The sequence below is a fragment of the Grampus griseus genome, assembly GCF_964374135.1.
Source record: "Grampus griseus genome assembly, chromosome: 8".
Classification (NCBI taxonomy): Eukaryota; Metazoa; Chordata; class Mammalia; order Artiodactyla; family Delphinidae; genus Grampus; species Grampus griseus.
In genome coordinates this window covers 88,263,920-88,279,416 of record NC_139002.1, presented here as the reverse complement: position 1 = coordinate 88,279,416, position 15,497 = coordinate 88,263,920, and the positions used below count along the sequence as shown (strand labels likewise).

Below are 15,497 nucleotides of genomic sequence, written 5' to 3'. Positions count from 1 at the left end.
AGTGCCTGTGATGCTTATGGCTGATGTTGCTTCAATGACTTCAAAGGCTCCCCACAGGTCTTAGAATAAATCCCCAAACCTCAATCTCACACTCTCACCTCCCTTCACTCTGCATGCCAGCTCATTGACTTTCCTTCATTTCCCCTAATACCACCCACTCTTTCCTGCCCCAGGACCTTTGCACATGCTGTACCCTCTGTGTGAAATACTTCCCACTCACTTCTCCAGGCTCAAACCTGTACACCCTTTATTGTCTAAACTTCCTTTGCTGAGAAAGGCCCTCCTCCCCCTCCCCCATGATCAGGTCACATCACCCCATAGAGCACCCTCCTCCCCTCCTTTGTTGTCATATCACAATCTACCTCAATAAATCACTACAGAATTGTTTCTTATTGTTTTTATGAGGTCCATAAGGTCAGGGACTATGTCTATCTTGTTCTCAAGTGCATCCCCAGAGCTTGGTATAGTGCAGGAATTCCACAGATATTTGATAAAAGAGCAAATGAACCAGCCCTCTGAGAGGTACTATTGCTGGGAGACACAGAAACTATAAGCAAGTGTCAGCTGAGGATACCGGCACCTCAAATTACATACAGCTTTACTGTATGAAAACATCCTGGTATTGAAATCTGACAAACGTGGGTTCAAATCCAGTCTCTACAATTTATTAACTGGGTGACCTGGATAAATGGCTCAACCTCTCTGAATCTCAGTTTCCTCATCTGTCAAATGACTGTGATACTTACCTCGATGTTGTTAACATTAAATGAGACAGCCCAGACCATGGCCTGGCCCACAGTAGGGGTCCCCCAAATTGTAGCTAGTATTAAAATTTGTATAGAACACTGCTCTTCACGAAGCCCTCACAGGTCCCAAAAGGTGACACCCAGCCATGGTGTGGGGCAACAGGCACTCTCACGCCCTGCTGGAGGGACAGCAGTCTGGGGCAGCTGCTATGGAGGGAAATTTGACAAGGTCTACCAAAATAACAACGGCTGTACCCTCAGACACAGCAAGTCTACTCCCAGTAATGTTATTCCAGGCATGTCAAGTGGCTTATGGAACCAGCCTTTACTACAGCCTTCTTCATAACAGCAATGGGTGGGGAAGACCCTAAATGCTCAGCAACAGAGGACTGACTATGTCAACTATGGGATCCCATACTCTGGAATCTAAGAAAGAAGGGGAGAGACAGGGACGCTCTCCAGGGGACACTCTGAGTGAAGCGTGTTGAAAAGCTAAACATAGAATCATTTGTATATTAGGCTCCCATCTACATAAAAAACATGAAAAAGAGTATTTGCATATTTTTGCATGAGCATAAAGTATCTCTGAAAGGACAAACCAGGAACTGGTAACACAGGTTTTCCCCAGGAAAGGAGCTGGGTGGTAGGGATACAGAGGGCAACACTTTTCTCTATAAACCCTTTTGTACCTTTTGAATTTTGAAACATGAAGATGTATTACTTATTCAAATAAATAAGTAAAAACAACAGTGACCGCCTCCTACTTCCCTCCCTCCTCCAAAAGTAAAAATCAGTAGAGCTTATATGATTTGTTCAAAGTCACTCAGCTATCGGGGGCAGTCAGGATTCAAGCCTGGCTCCTGTTCCCCAGCGCAGTCCTCTATCCATAACTATCCATTCACTCATTCATTCAACGCAAATTTATTTATTCAGCACACTTACGCTATAAAAGGAGCTGCCTTGTTAGGGATACGTGGGCCAGAAAATAAACCCTGGTAAGAAAAGAAGATGAAAGGAAGAACCAATTTCTTTCTGTCTTTGCATCATGCATCACAAACAAGCCCAAAGGGCTGAGCCTGGCACATCCCAGAGAGTGGGCAGGACCAACCCAGGCTAAAGGAGCCAGCCATTGCTCAATCCAATCTGGTTTTTGCCATCTCAGTATAAAAGCCCAGCAGTCCCAGATCTGAATTTTCGAAGAGAAGCCCCAAATCCAGACTTTTTAAAATGTTTAAATCACTTGATATGTAAGTTTGGCAACTAATTCACCAGGCCGACTAACACTTTGGGGGCCTCACATATAGGTTGGTGACCTTTATTTTATCCCATCGTAGCTATGACCACCAAACCTTCGCACACCTTTTACCCAGAGCCTAACGGGGGTGTAACGTAAGCCAGCACTTACCCAGCCACTGCGGCCTTGGGTAAGTCACTTCCCTTCCCTAAATCTAGTGACTTCTCAGCTAGTTAAGAGTTTGGCTTTGCTGATGGCCATGATAACCTCTCAGCATCACCAGCCATGCATTCAGTCCCTACCCTGTAAGTCACACAAAAACGGGTGCCTTTGACAGACTTGGAGGGGGATCAGACCCTGACACAGTGCATACACAGAACCAGCCCTCAGCCAATGTATCAGCTCCTACCTGCCACATCATCTAGTTGACCAGCCTCTTTAACCAGCCAGTTCTCTCTCTTATCTCACTCTTACCCCATCATCAATTCCTCGGTAGAGCCACAAGCAACCCCCCACCCCCATATCACATACACACCGAGGTATACTCTTCACCAAGGAGAGCCAGCAGCACCTGGGATTTCACTGAAAGAAACACACACCAAACAGAACCCTCTAAGCCGACCTAGGAAACCAGATTTGAACTATCCAGCCTCCGCCCATGGGATGGAAACCAAGTCAGAGGTAGGTTTTTAAGAGCAGTGGGACCATTTTGCAAATCAATTGCCTACCGTGCCGATTTTGCTATTGGTGTTGCTCCTAAGAATATACTAACCATCATCAGAGGCTGGTCATGACGGTGGCATGGTGCCGAGCCTCTACGGGCATCTATCACCTTAGTTCATTTCCACCCTAAACCAGCCTACAGGAAGTAGGTTTTGTTATTCCCATTTTGCAGAGGAAGAAACTGAAGCCTGGAAATTAGCTTGCCCAAGGTCAGAAGACTACTAAGTGGGACCAAAAGTCAAATCCTACCTGATTCCAGGGCCTGAACTCCCAACCCTCTGTTTTAACAACATTCCTGTCTGCCACACAGTCACCACCCATGCCTTCCCTTCTCAACCATCACCAACAGCTTCTTACCAGGTTCAGGCAGCCTATATGCTCTGTCCCTTACAGGAAGGAAGCTTCGTTTCTTCATGGTACCTTCAAGCGAGCTGAAGTCATTGTGTTTACTTGTTCACTGTCTGACTGGCCCTGAGAGCACGTAAGTTCCTTAAAGACCTGTAAGACCTTGCTTGTCTCGTTCACTGCTGTATCCCGCTATGAGCACAAGGCTGGGCATATAAAAGGTGCCCAGCAAATAATTTTGAATGATGGGATGAAATGTGGACTTCCAAGCCAGCAGAAAGAGCAGCCCTCCCGTTTCTGGGGGACCAGAAAAATGCCCTTCCTTCTGCCTGAACTGGGGTCCGCCTAAGCATTATTGGACCTGGGTCACGCGGGCACAGAGTCCTGGGTCTGCATGCTGGTCAGTGGATCCTACAAACACAGCAGAGGAAGGTGACTCTGCAGAGCACAGCACGCTCTTTGGGATTAAGGACAAAACTTCGCAACTTTGAGGAGACAAAAGACAGCCAAGAGACAGACACTCCCACAAACAAGAAAATGTTAAGGGTCAAGTCTGGACTATGGAAAAGGCTCAACAGGAAGAATGAGGCAACTTTCTCAGCGCTCCACTGGAAACCGAGCGCAGACAGAAGAGTCTGGGAGCCTGAATTTGTGCAAGAGTAAATAACGGCACCAACAGGATGCAGGCGCATGTTTCTCTGTTTCAAAGTGTTGCCTAAATGTCCACAGGACTCAGAGCACTGACAATTCAGATCCATCTAGAAGTGATTATTTCATCCCATCATCATCATCACCCAGGCCTCAAACCACAGTATAATCACCAGAAAAATCCCCTCCCGTGATACAAGTCAAGCAAAACTGTGGGGAATAACCACACATCTTATCACCTTCTCTATAAGCCTCACTTTGAAGAGGGCGGTTCTTGGAGTGCAGATTGTTTGGGTGTGGCCTATAAACGCCATCCAGAGCAATTCTGCAGTGCCTCCCAGAGGATAAACCAAAAGGCTAGACACCAGCAGTAGCCGAGACCGACCGTGATGTCTGCAATTACATCGCTGACATGGAACATACATAAATCCCTGGGGGGTGACACAGCGGTCAAAAGCTACTGTCTGGCAGCCAACAAGAGTTTTCAGTGTGGGGAAATGTGCTCTAGGTTAACATGTGCGATTTATTAAAAAATTAGCTTCACTCTCCCGTTGCAGAAACAGGATGGAGTGCTTTTTCGTAAGAAAAGGAGATGAAGGGAAAGGGCACTTCTTCCTATGTCATGGGGCCAAGTGTAAACAGCACTGGATAGAGAGTCAGAAGCCTGAAGGGGCTCTTGGGATATGATCATTTCAGGGAGGTCATGGGTTCGATTCAAGTTCATGCAACCACCACATGTTAGAAGGTCCGCTGTGTGCCAGGATCTAAGTAGAGGAAGCCATATGGGGCAAAGAAGAATAAAGTATCTGCCCCCAAGGGGCTCAGGGGCTCGCAGGAAATACTCAGAAGTAATGTTATAAATGCAAGTCGACACTGAGGGCTGTAACTGAAGATGGACAGTTGAGACAAGATTGACGCACAAAGGTTAAATCACCTTCTCCAGTTACAAAGTAAAGTTAATGAAAGGTCAACCGAAAATACATGCTCTCCATTTTCTTGTGTTTCTCTAAAGAATATGGGCGCTGGACACTGGAAAGGAAATTTGGGGAAGGAAAAGCAAGCTTTCAAAGGCAAAGCTCAATGAGTATCCTTTTTTTTTTCATCTGTGACAGAAAAGGATGGGACAGAATATCGCATTTTAATAAATAGCTAGTGAGTATCCACTACCCAGGATGCAAAGAGGAGCCAGATGTTGTCCTACCAGTGATAAAGAAAAGAGAAAAGAGGAAGAGTAATTTGGTCACGATGAAAGAAAAACACAGGAAGGCCTAAAGCTGAGATGGCAAACTCAGTGCCTACAGGGGCCAAGGCAGAAAACACAACCACGCTTAGAAGGCCAGGTGGGGACCATACCAAACTAAAGAGAACATTCAGTCTTCTTTTTGTATTTTTAAAGAAAAACTGGAAACCTGTGTTTATATGTCAAATCTCCCAATTTTTAAATACTGGAAAAAATAATCTTTTTTTTTTTTCAAAACACGACTCAAACCAAACAAGACATTTCTGATGCCAGAGTTTGGCTCCCGGGCTGCCAGTTTTCGACTGCAGGAAAACACGCACAGCTCCTAACTACCAGCGCTGGAGGAATAATGAGGGAAAAGTGTGGAGGTCACTTAGGCAGACCTGTGGGAAGATGAATCCAGTCCTGGGAAAAATAAATAAAGTAATTGAACAAATAAAATGAAACTCCAGGGGCCTGTGGTATAACACTCACCACTGACATCTGCACAGCACTTTATACAGTCAGCCTTACATATCTGCGGGTTCTGAGCCCTCGGGTACAGAGGGCCGAACGTAAAGAACTTGAGCCTGTACCGAACTTGGATTTCGGTACAGGGAAGCGGGGAGAGGTCCTGGAACCAGTGCCCTGAAGATACTGAGGGATGACTGTAGTTTCTAAAGCTCATTTTCATGTCATCTCAGTTGATCTTCCCAACAACCCTCCGAAGTAGGCATCATTATGACCTCTATTTTAGAAGTGAAGAGTTTCTGCTTGGGAGGCCAGAGGAGCAACTGGTCCCACAGCTATGGAAGGATAATAGCACCACGACTCAAGTCTGGGACTAGTACTTTTCCAGAATTTCAGAGAAGAACTCCAGACTATTGTATTTTCTAGACATCTTCCAGGGGATTCTGAGTACAGCCAGGATTGATAACACTGTTCTAGGGAGAACCAATGTTCTCAACCAGGGGTGATTTTGCCCTCCTCTCCTCCTGCAGGAGACATTCAGCAACGTCTGGAGGTATTTTTTGGCTGCCATACTGGGGAGGTGTGAAGGGTACTACAGGCATCTAGCAGGTAGAGGTCAGGGATGCTGTTAAACTTCCTACAATGCACAGGACAGCTTCCCACAACAAAGAATTGTTCAGCCCCAAGTGTCAATAGGGCCAAGGTTGAGAGACCCTGGTCCAGACTCTAGTGCCTGGCTACATAACCAGCAACCTGAGAATCAGCGGAGTCAGCATCACCTGGGAGCTTGTTAGTCATTCAGGCCCCAACCCAGACCCACTGAATCAGGTTCTGTGGCTTAACAAGGTCCCCAACCGGGTAGGCACTTGGAGAAGCACTGCTCTAAACCACACTTCCTTGGCCATCACAGAATTTTAGAATAGGAAGGAACCTTCACGGGAGACCAATCTCGTTATTTTGTAGAGAGGAACACTGAGCAACTGGCCCAGGGTCAGACAGCTTGCCCACAGCAGAGTCAGGATCAGATTCCAGATCTCAAATCCCCGACCTGTGTTGTCTCCAAGATGCCAGTTAGGACCAATGCGTGCCCTCTCTGAACAACTCTCCCCTCTGCAAAGTTGATTCCAACCTTTGGGGGTGTCTTGGGGGCTTTTCTGAAGCCTGAAAGGAATCGATTATCCTGTTGGTCCAGTTTTTTTTTTTTTTAAATTATCTTAGAACGCTGCAAAGGATAACCATGTTCACCCACTACTTTTGCATCCAGATATTTTATGAAAGTGGCCATACAGCTGCACAGTGATGGACTCCAGCGGCCAGCAAGCCGTAGTGCAGTTCTTCAAAATGACAGTAGCAGCTGACGTGCTCTCCCCCAAAGACATCCGGGGGATGATGCTGAACCCGTTCCAGAGGAGTATTTAGAGTTCAACAGCAAGCGTAAAAGGGTTTACACGGAGGATTTACGCAGCTGAGGTCACGAGCAGGTTGTAACAGGGTTTGAGGCAGCTTAGTTCAGAATAATACAGACACACATCAGAGGCCTTGCTGGATTTTTGCCCCCAGTCCTTGGGAAGAAGAGGAAAACAAATTCCTTCACGTATTCTCCCAGGCTCAGCTTAAATGGACATATACTCTAGTTCCTGAATGGCCAAGGGAGCCCCTAAGTGTCCCCTTAATCCTAGTATTTGCTAGAAACCTAACCTCTGTCACAGAGGCCTTCAACAAAACACAGAACTTGGCCTGTGTCCAAAAGAACCAGCAAAGTTGAAGGAAGTTCTGTAAGAATTGAGAGAAGCAAGAAACTGGAGGTGTTGCTGGTGTTTGGTGATCAGCTAAAGTGAAACCAGAACACTGATGAGTGCCTGAGAGAAATCTCACATTCACACCCTAAAATTGAGGTGAGGGAAAGAGTATGAAAGCTTAGAGGTAAATACACGCTTTTTGTAACATATGATTATATGCAAAATAAATTGTACCAATAATTATGAGAGGCTGTTTGGGCAGTGGCAGGGGTAGATGTCGACCTGGATTTTCCATAGGCCATGGTCAAGAGGGAGAGAGATCTCTCCAGAACCCTTCTGGGCACAGTTCACCATAAGCACAGCAGGGCTGGGAAGAGGGAGAGGCGAGTGAGGCATCTCTCTCAGGGCCACGCTCTTGATGCCGCACTTGCCTCACCTTAGTCCCAGCCCCAAAGCACACACACCACCCACTTTGATAAAGAACGTTCATATTTTTGACGCAAAGCTTCCACACAGAGTAAAGGTGGCTGGTTTTCATTCTAAGCCTAACTTTTTACTACAGAGAAAAATACACGAGCCATACTCCACCCTGAAAGCCTAACATAGGTGTCTCTACATTTCTGACAAAGAACTCGGTTAACTGACTCGCTCTCCAGCCAGCCAGGGCCGGCTGAACCTGGCTATGAGCTTCTGCTTTTTAACCAAGCCAGTATATAATAATATCATTTATTATCCTGTTACAGAAATGTAATCTTTTTTAAAGGGAGGAGGCAGAGAATGTCCTCCACACATTTGAAGAATATATAAAAAGCCCCCAAACTTCCAGAATATGTTAAGGCTGCAACTATCAGAAGGCCAAAAAAAAAAGAGAAAGAAAGAAAAAAAGTCAGCTTAAATTTAATAGACCGTTTAAATTCCTAGTTGATGGTAATTAGAGAGCAAGTAGTATTTCTTTAAACGGCTGCTAGACAGAGCTTAATCCAATTTAGATAATCACTAACCTTCGCTCTATTTTTTCTTCCTCTTTCTCTCTCTCGCCTCTAAATGAAATCCAAGGATTGATCTACAAAGGCCATAAACTGGCAAAATGTAAGAAAAGAATAAAGAGAGAGATTGGGCGACTGTTACCTCAAAGAGCCGAGTCCAATTAAAATGGAAACAGGTCTCACGGACTCCCTAATTTATATCGACTATAACCTGGGGTTTCTAACAAGCCCTCTTCACAACAGAAGCCATGCCAAGGGAGGTGGCAGTACTTCCTCCCCCATTTTCCCCTCTCAGCACCTTGTCGGGCCGAGCAATGTGACAGCCATCCCCAGCCAGACCAATGCCAGTAATTCTTAAATTCACAATACCTTCTGGGCCTCTCTCCTTCTTCCATGGGATAACTACTGTCAGAATTATCCAAACTGTCCCTTTAGTTCCTCCATTGTTCACCCAACTCCTGTGCCCTCATTTGAGTGCTACCACACTGCTCTGATCCAGAAACTTCCAGAAACTTCCATGTGAACAAGTAGGACCTTCTTGAGTACTTGGGACCCTGGGTTCTTCATGGAAGGCCTTCAAGGGTAGATATCAAAATGAACTAGAAAGAACAAGGGGCTTTAGTTAATAGCTGTGTGACATCAGGAAAGTAATTAACCTCTCTGAGCCTTCATTTTCACATCTTAAAATAGAGAAAAGAATAGCTACCTGCACAGTTGTTGGGAGGTTCAAATAACATTACCATGGCTGGACCTGGCTCACAGTTATTGCCCAGTAAATAAGTTGGCTCGTTTAACTGTACAAGTTTCAAGGTAAACCTTGCCTTGGATCTTCAGCCCCTGACAAAAGCGTAAATAACTCAAGTTCACCTCTGATGCCCCATTATTGCTTTGTATCATCTATGCTCCCAACCTCCTTCTTAGCTCCAAAGGGGAATCTTCCCTTGTAAAACAGTACCTTCTGCTTAACAGGGTACCACTGTCTCTGTTCCAAAATTACTAACCTCATACCCCACACAAAGCCCACAAAATACTTTATTCCCAACTTTCAACAACTGAAATATTAATTCCCACTGACTTGTTCACAAATGATACTTTCTATAAGCATTGCTTTTAGCAAGCATTTACATTTTGCACATACAGAGGCAACTCTAGGGAATAAACTTTCAATGATGAACGCTAAACACAGTAGGGATCTTTCATAGGACCTCACACTCTATTTCTCAAATCAATTCTGTATTGGTCTAGCGCTGCAAAAAAAGATGAACATGAAAAAGGCTACAATTCAAGAAAGATTTCAGTATATTTTACCTTGTACAAGGGCAATACAAAAGGAATGACCACAGCGGATTACACACATGCACACCTACAAATCCCCTAAGATAGAGAAATCATTAAGAAATCCACAAAGCCCTTACTAATTTCAATTTTCTGCAGATGAATGGTCTAAATGTTGCACATACATTGTCGATGAACGAATTGAAGATTCTGACATTAGCTCTGGATTTCCAGCATGAAATTTTCAGATAGCAGAGTGATAGTTTTCTAAAGACAAGACTGGGATTATTTTTTTCAGTTATTGAGACACTCTGTGATATTATGTGATATTTAAAGAAAAAAGCCACCAAGTTAATCAACTATAAGATGATCTAATTAACAACTGAGGCCCTGAAAGGAAAGACATCTCCAGAACAGGCTGGCACTACAAGGTTGCAGTAACAGATCCGGAACCCATTCTCAGCTCCACCCCTGTGTGTGTTGCTTTGGACAAATTACTTAAGTTCTCTAAGCCTCAGTGGGCTTATCTATGTAATGCAGATATGATAGTACCTATTTCATCATTGTTTTGGTGCAGATTATATAATATTATCAGAGTCTGTTAGTGCAAAGTTTAAGACATATTAAGGCCACAATAGGCGCTTGCCCCCTTTTTTAAAATAAAGGGAACATTTTTGTAATGTTCAAACACAGACCATTACTGAAATTTCACCCATTGAAATAAATACACACCCATGACCCTCTGGATCTGAAAGAAACGAGGTCTCCTCGAGAAGTAATTTTGTCTATAAACTAAGCCCTTGAGAAAGAACCCAGTCAAACAAGCCTATTTCTAATGCCTTTCTTTTTTACACTACTAATGGTTCTGGCTGTCAGAAGCTTCAGTAAAACACTGAAAGGACAATGGTTGGAGCTGAAAAAACCAAAGACAACTTTGAGGACTGATCAAGCATTGTTTCCCTTATCTGCTACATTCTACAAAAACACTCTGAACAGCACCCTTGGTCAGATTCTTGGGCTGAATGCAACCAGAGAAGATGGGCCAGCCAGGTTCCACAGAGAGGAGGGCTGCACTTTCCTCAGTCTGCTAGGAACCTCATCAGGGGCTAAATTTAAAATGTGGCTAAATTAGTTTCTGCAAGTTCCAGCTCTCCTCCTGACCCGCTTGCTGCTTCATGTTGTCAGCAACAGCGCCTTCCAGCCAGAGAGCAATTTACCAGGGCGCAGCACCGTGAAATATTGCACCATGTAGGCCAGTGAAATGTCATGACTGCACCCACGATGGTCACTAAAGGGCAGTCTCTGAGGCTTGATCAGCGAGCACCGTTTGATGGGGGAGGGGCAGGGGATGGAGACAATCTGGAGTTGGCGTCCTTGACTGCTTTGGTCCTTTGCAATGGGTCATTTGGATTTGCATGTACCGTCTGGGCAACAGGTCCAGAACTCTGCCCCAGCAAGGATGCCAGCAGACTCCGGCCCAGAACTATTTCCAAGCGAGTCTCTGGAGCAGACCTGCCGCTGAGCCGCCTCGCGTGAGCCTTCCGTCCTGTGGGGCGCATCGCAGTAATTGAAACCTTGCACTCCGCAGACTGTAGTGCGTCTATAAATACTCACCGCCTTACTGCTGACAAACAAAACGCGGGCTCCCGGCACCGCGGGGGAAGAGGCGGTGGCATGTGACCAAAGGCAGGTGGGTAGAACAAGGGGAAAACCCTGTTGCCAACCACAGCGGCACCCCACAGCCGATTCCTGAAGCACGGTTTGCAAGTAACACAACCTGGTCTGCCCTCGGACGGCCGCCCCTCAGAAAAGGGGCGGAAGGCTGGGGACAAGAGGGTGCGGGCTGCAGGGGCGGAGGCTCCAGGGCGCCCCCTGTGCGCGCAAGGAGCTCTGCGCGCGCGCGCACAGTAGGCGCACAGGGGAAAGCCTCCCCAAAGGGAGGTCTGGCGGGAAAGGTGAAGCAGAAAGGGAATGCCGCCGGCGAGGAGAGCCGCCCACCCCGCCGGGTCTCCGCAAGCTGCGCCCGGGCCCGCCCCAGTAGGCAGAGCGCGCACGTCCAGCGGTGCTCGGGACAAAGCGGCTCACTTCTCTGGCCTCCCCTCCCACGCCTCTCTCCGGAAAAGGGGGAAGTGGCAGGAAAAGATGGGGTGTTTCGGGGCGCTGAATCGCCCGCGCCCGAGTAGGGGCAGCTCTTTAGATCTGCCCCTCAGGCCAAAGAGGAGAACGAGAAAGACCGACAAGCAAACTTTCTTTTTCGATCTCCTGGCACAGCCTGGGTCCCAGGATCGGCGGCGTCCCGCGTTCCACCCCACAGCGATCCCTCGCCCACCCTAAGGTGTGGACGCTGGGCGCGTTTCCCGCCCCCCCCGCGCCCCCCACGGTGGTCGCGAGCCCCTTCCTCTGTACCCGCCTGCAGCGTCCAATCGGAGGATCCTTAACCACGCGGGGGCCCCCACCCGGTTGCCCCCAAATGTAACGCTTTCCCCAAGGCCCCTCCCCGTGCCCCGCCGGATTGTGCCCGGTGTGCCCGGCGATTTTGTTCTCGATCCCGTGCCACTGCTGAGCCTGACTCCAGCCCCTCCCGAGTCACCTCGAGTCACGCACACCCTCAGCTCGCCTCCGCCCCAGACTCCGCGCGCCCAGGGAAAAGTTTCCGGTCTTCCCGAGAAAGTTTTCTCACCCGAGAGCAGTGAGCGACCTGGATGGCTCTCGCCGCCGCGCTCTGCTCAGCCTCCTTCTCTCCCTCCTCTCCCGGCTCTGCCCTCCGCGGGGTCCGGTCCAGACTCGAGTCCTCTCCCGCGCGAGTCCACAAACGCGGCGGCAGCGGAGCTCCCGGAGCCGAGCTGGTGACACGTTTCCCTCCTCTCTCATCTTACGACCTCCTCCTCCCCCCTCCTTCCTCCTCCTCCCACTTTTCCTGTCCTGTGCTCATCGCTTCAGTTTCTCTCCAACAGCCCCCATCCCAGCCCCACCTCACCCCCTCCCACTTCTCCTCCCCAGCAGCAACCCTCACCTTGCTAGGGAGGGGGGCAGGGGAAAGGGGGCGCCTGCGCTTAGATCCAGTTCAACAATTTCAGGAAATCCAGCGCTTTAACTTGAAAAGCTGGGGAGGATGCAACAGGTCATGGGAGCTTGGCTCTGCGTTCCCGTCGCACAAGACGAGACCCCCCACCTACCTCCACCCCTACGAAGAGAAACTCTACCGAGAAGCCAAGGGAGTGATCCAGGGCGCACTAGAGGACTAAAGCCTGGGGCTTTTGTCGTTGCTTTAAGGAGCAGTCCTGAGGCTGATTCCAGGAGAAGTTGTTTTAAGTGCATCAATGAAAATATAATTCCAGTGAAGTCTCTCACTTAGATTTGCAAAACTCTCTTAAAATTCCCCAATTCTCTTTCCAACGGAAGGTTTAGTGAACTGGAGGGTCCTTCAGAGTTTGAAACAGCAGAAAACCAACCAATCCCCAAATTAAAAACAATGAAAAATTATTCTCAAACCTTTTTTTATTTTTGCAGGTGTTAAGAATTTGATGCAGCTGTTTTCAGGACTTACTGGCTTGCATAATTTCACCCTATGGCTGAGCAGGAAATACTTTACAAATGCTGCCCGTTCACACATCACACTTAGGCTTGGAAACCACAGTGACATTTGCTGAAAAAAGATGTCTTTTTATGTCAAAACTGAGAAAAAAAAATTCGTGTTTATTTTGATCACTGTGACCTTACAAAACCGATGTAAGGGTGGCTGGTCAGAGTGTGCCCAAGGAGGGTTTCGTGAAGCTCTGGGTGCCCCCCTCCCTTGTCCAGTGATATCAGATAAAGCTAAAGTATTCTCAACAAACCCCAGGATGATAAAGAGACTTTAAACCTCATGCCAAGAACCAGAGACAATGAAAGGCACTGGACAAAGCACGTGCCTGGGAAAGAAACGCTTGAGAGGGCAGTGGTCAACGAGGAGACTTGGGAGATGCGCTGAAAAGCAGCTGTGTTGAGCATTTGAGAGCCAAAGCCTAGAGCCAAAACCTGGAGCCAGAAGGTCGGGGTTAGTCGACCACCATCTCTTACTAGTTGCATGATATTAGCCAACTTATTTAACCGCTACCCCTTAGTGTGCTCCTATGAAAATGGGGATAAAAGTAGTAGCTAGCTCAGGGTTGTTATGAGGATTTAATGAATTTCATACAGAGAAAGTGCTTAGAATCTCTGCTGGGATTCAACAGATACTAAGCTATTATTATTACTATTATTATCCTGCAGGTCTGGGAAGTGGAAAGGGAGTCGTTCAATGAGGCCTACCCTATTCAGTCTATTTAAAATTGTAGCTCACTCTTCCCTCCCAATCCCCTTCATTCAACTCTACTCTTTCTTTTTTCCATTGTATCTATCACCTTGTAACATTTTATGTGATTTACTTTTTAAAGAAATTTATTGTCTCTCCCACCACCTCTTGTTTCTGCGCTAGAACATCAGCTCTACAAGAACGTGGATTTGCTCTGATACTACTCGAGATCCTAGGAGAGTTCCTGGCATATAGTATCTCCCCAGTAAATATCGTATGAAAGAATACGTGAATAGATTTCCTTTAGCAAATTTATGCTATGCTGACTGCATGTGGTGGGTTGGGCTCTGTGCAATAAGAAAAAACGTAATCACCAGGCTATCCGAGGATAAAAGTGGCTCCCTTTACACGCCCTGTAAAGAGAAGTATTCACAATATAGGCGATGCCAGCTCGGTGGGGACGCCATAAAAGAATATTCAAAGATTGGAAGGGAGGTTTAAAGAGGTTAAACTCTCTTCTAACCCTAAGGGTTTTGCTAATTTTGTGAACAGAATTTTCTTAAAATAAGAAGGAGCCAACATTTTGGTGCAAATCAGAGCTTTGCTCTAAGGACCATTAATACCAATATATTATACTTGTCACCACCCGCATTTTTACCGAAATTCTAACTAAATATCAGTGGAACATTGCTTTTTCTTATTAAGAAATAGAATTTTGTTAGAAGAAACCAATACAGATCATGCTACTTAAATATTCATTTATGGAGGAGGAAATTCTAGTTCTTTGTTAGATATATCAGTCACACAGCTTACCATGGCTACAGCCTCTGAAATGGAAGTTGGCCCAATCAAGGCTCCTGCTGAAAGGGTAGGCCTTAGGCAGCGCCAGTGGTCACTGACCCCAGTGCAGCCAAACTCTGTGATAAACTCCTCTGAGAAACTCTGGCCTGAAAAGGTACATTGGGCCAATCAGATTCCATTTCAGGAATGTGAAAACACACACACACACACACACACACACACACACACACACGTACCTAGTATCCAGAACAAAAGCTGAAAGGTCATGACTTTATCTGAACTCTAGTTTCTAAAAACTGTCTGTAGACTAACTAGATATATATTAGATGTATACTGTTTGAACCCCATGGTGTCAACATTTTCTAAATTACTTGCCAACACGTAAAAAGCAGCAAAGTTCATGCAAAAATGTGGATTTTCAGCTTGCCTGGAAAAATCTGGATGACCTGGCATTGTCCATGGTGCAGGCCCGCACAGCCACAATTAGCTGGTGCCACAGTGCTTCTTTCCTGTTAAACAGGGCATGCACTTTCCAGTTTGCCACAAGCCCAGCCACTCCCTACTCTCTACTTCTCTTGTTCCCAGCCTGCTTCACCCACTTCCCTGCCACCCAGATGCAGCTAGAAAAGGGATGCTGGCATATAGTTGGAGGGGCAGGGGTGGGGGAGGGGGGCAGAGGTCTGAGTCAGCAGACATTATGTAAGAGGATGGCATTGGTTCAAACCATTTTTCTCCCAGCAAGAGAACGCCTTTATAAACAAACTTTGCATGGAATTGCAGAATTTGAATACTACTGAGGTGAAGGAAGCTATGGGGTAGGTAGGGAGGCAAGTGGGCGCGGGGAGCAGCAGAGGCCCCCACTAGGGCTGCCTTGGGATCAAAGCCACCATCCAGTTCTTGCTCTTCCAGAGGTCTGTTGTTCCTGCTTTTCCTTTGTTCCCATGACAATGCCTACCCCTCCCAATCCATTACTCATTTCTACCCCCCCAAGCCTAATCAGACCAAGTTTAGGAAGGGTTAGATGACTTGTCTAAAAT

General features: G+C 46.8%; 1 protein-coding gene across 1 annotated transcript in view; it reads right to left on the bottom strand.

Moving 5' to 3' along the window:
- The window catches only part of PRR5L (proline rich 5 like), a 70,990-nt gene extending 58,860 nt beyond the window's left edge, over positions 1 to 12,130 (bottom strand). The window contains exon 1 of the mRNA XM_082660382.1: positions 12,067 to 12,130. The gene's annotated coding sequence lies outside the window, so the exon portion shown is untranslated. The remainder of the gene's footprint in view (positions 1 to 12,066) is intronic.
- Positions 12,131 to 15,497: the final 3,367 nt, after the last annotated feature.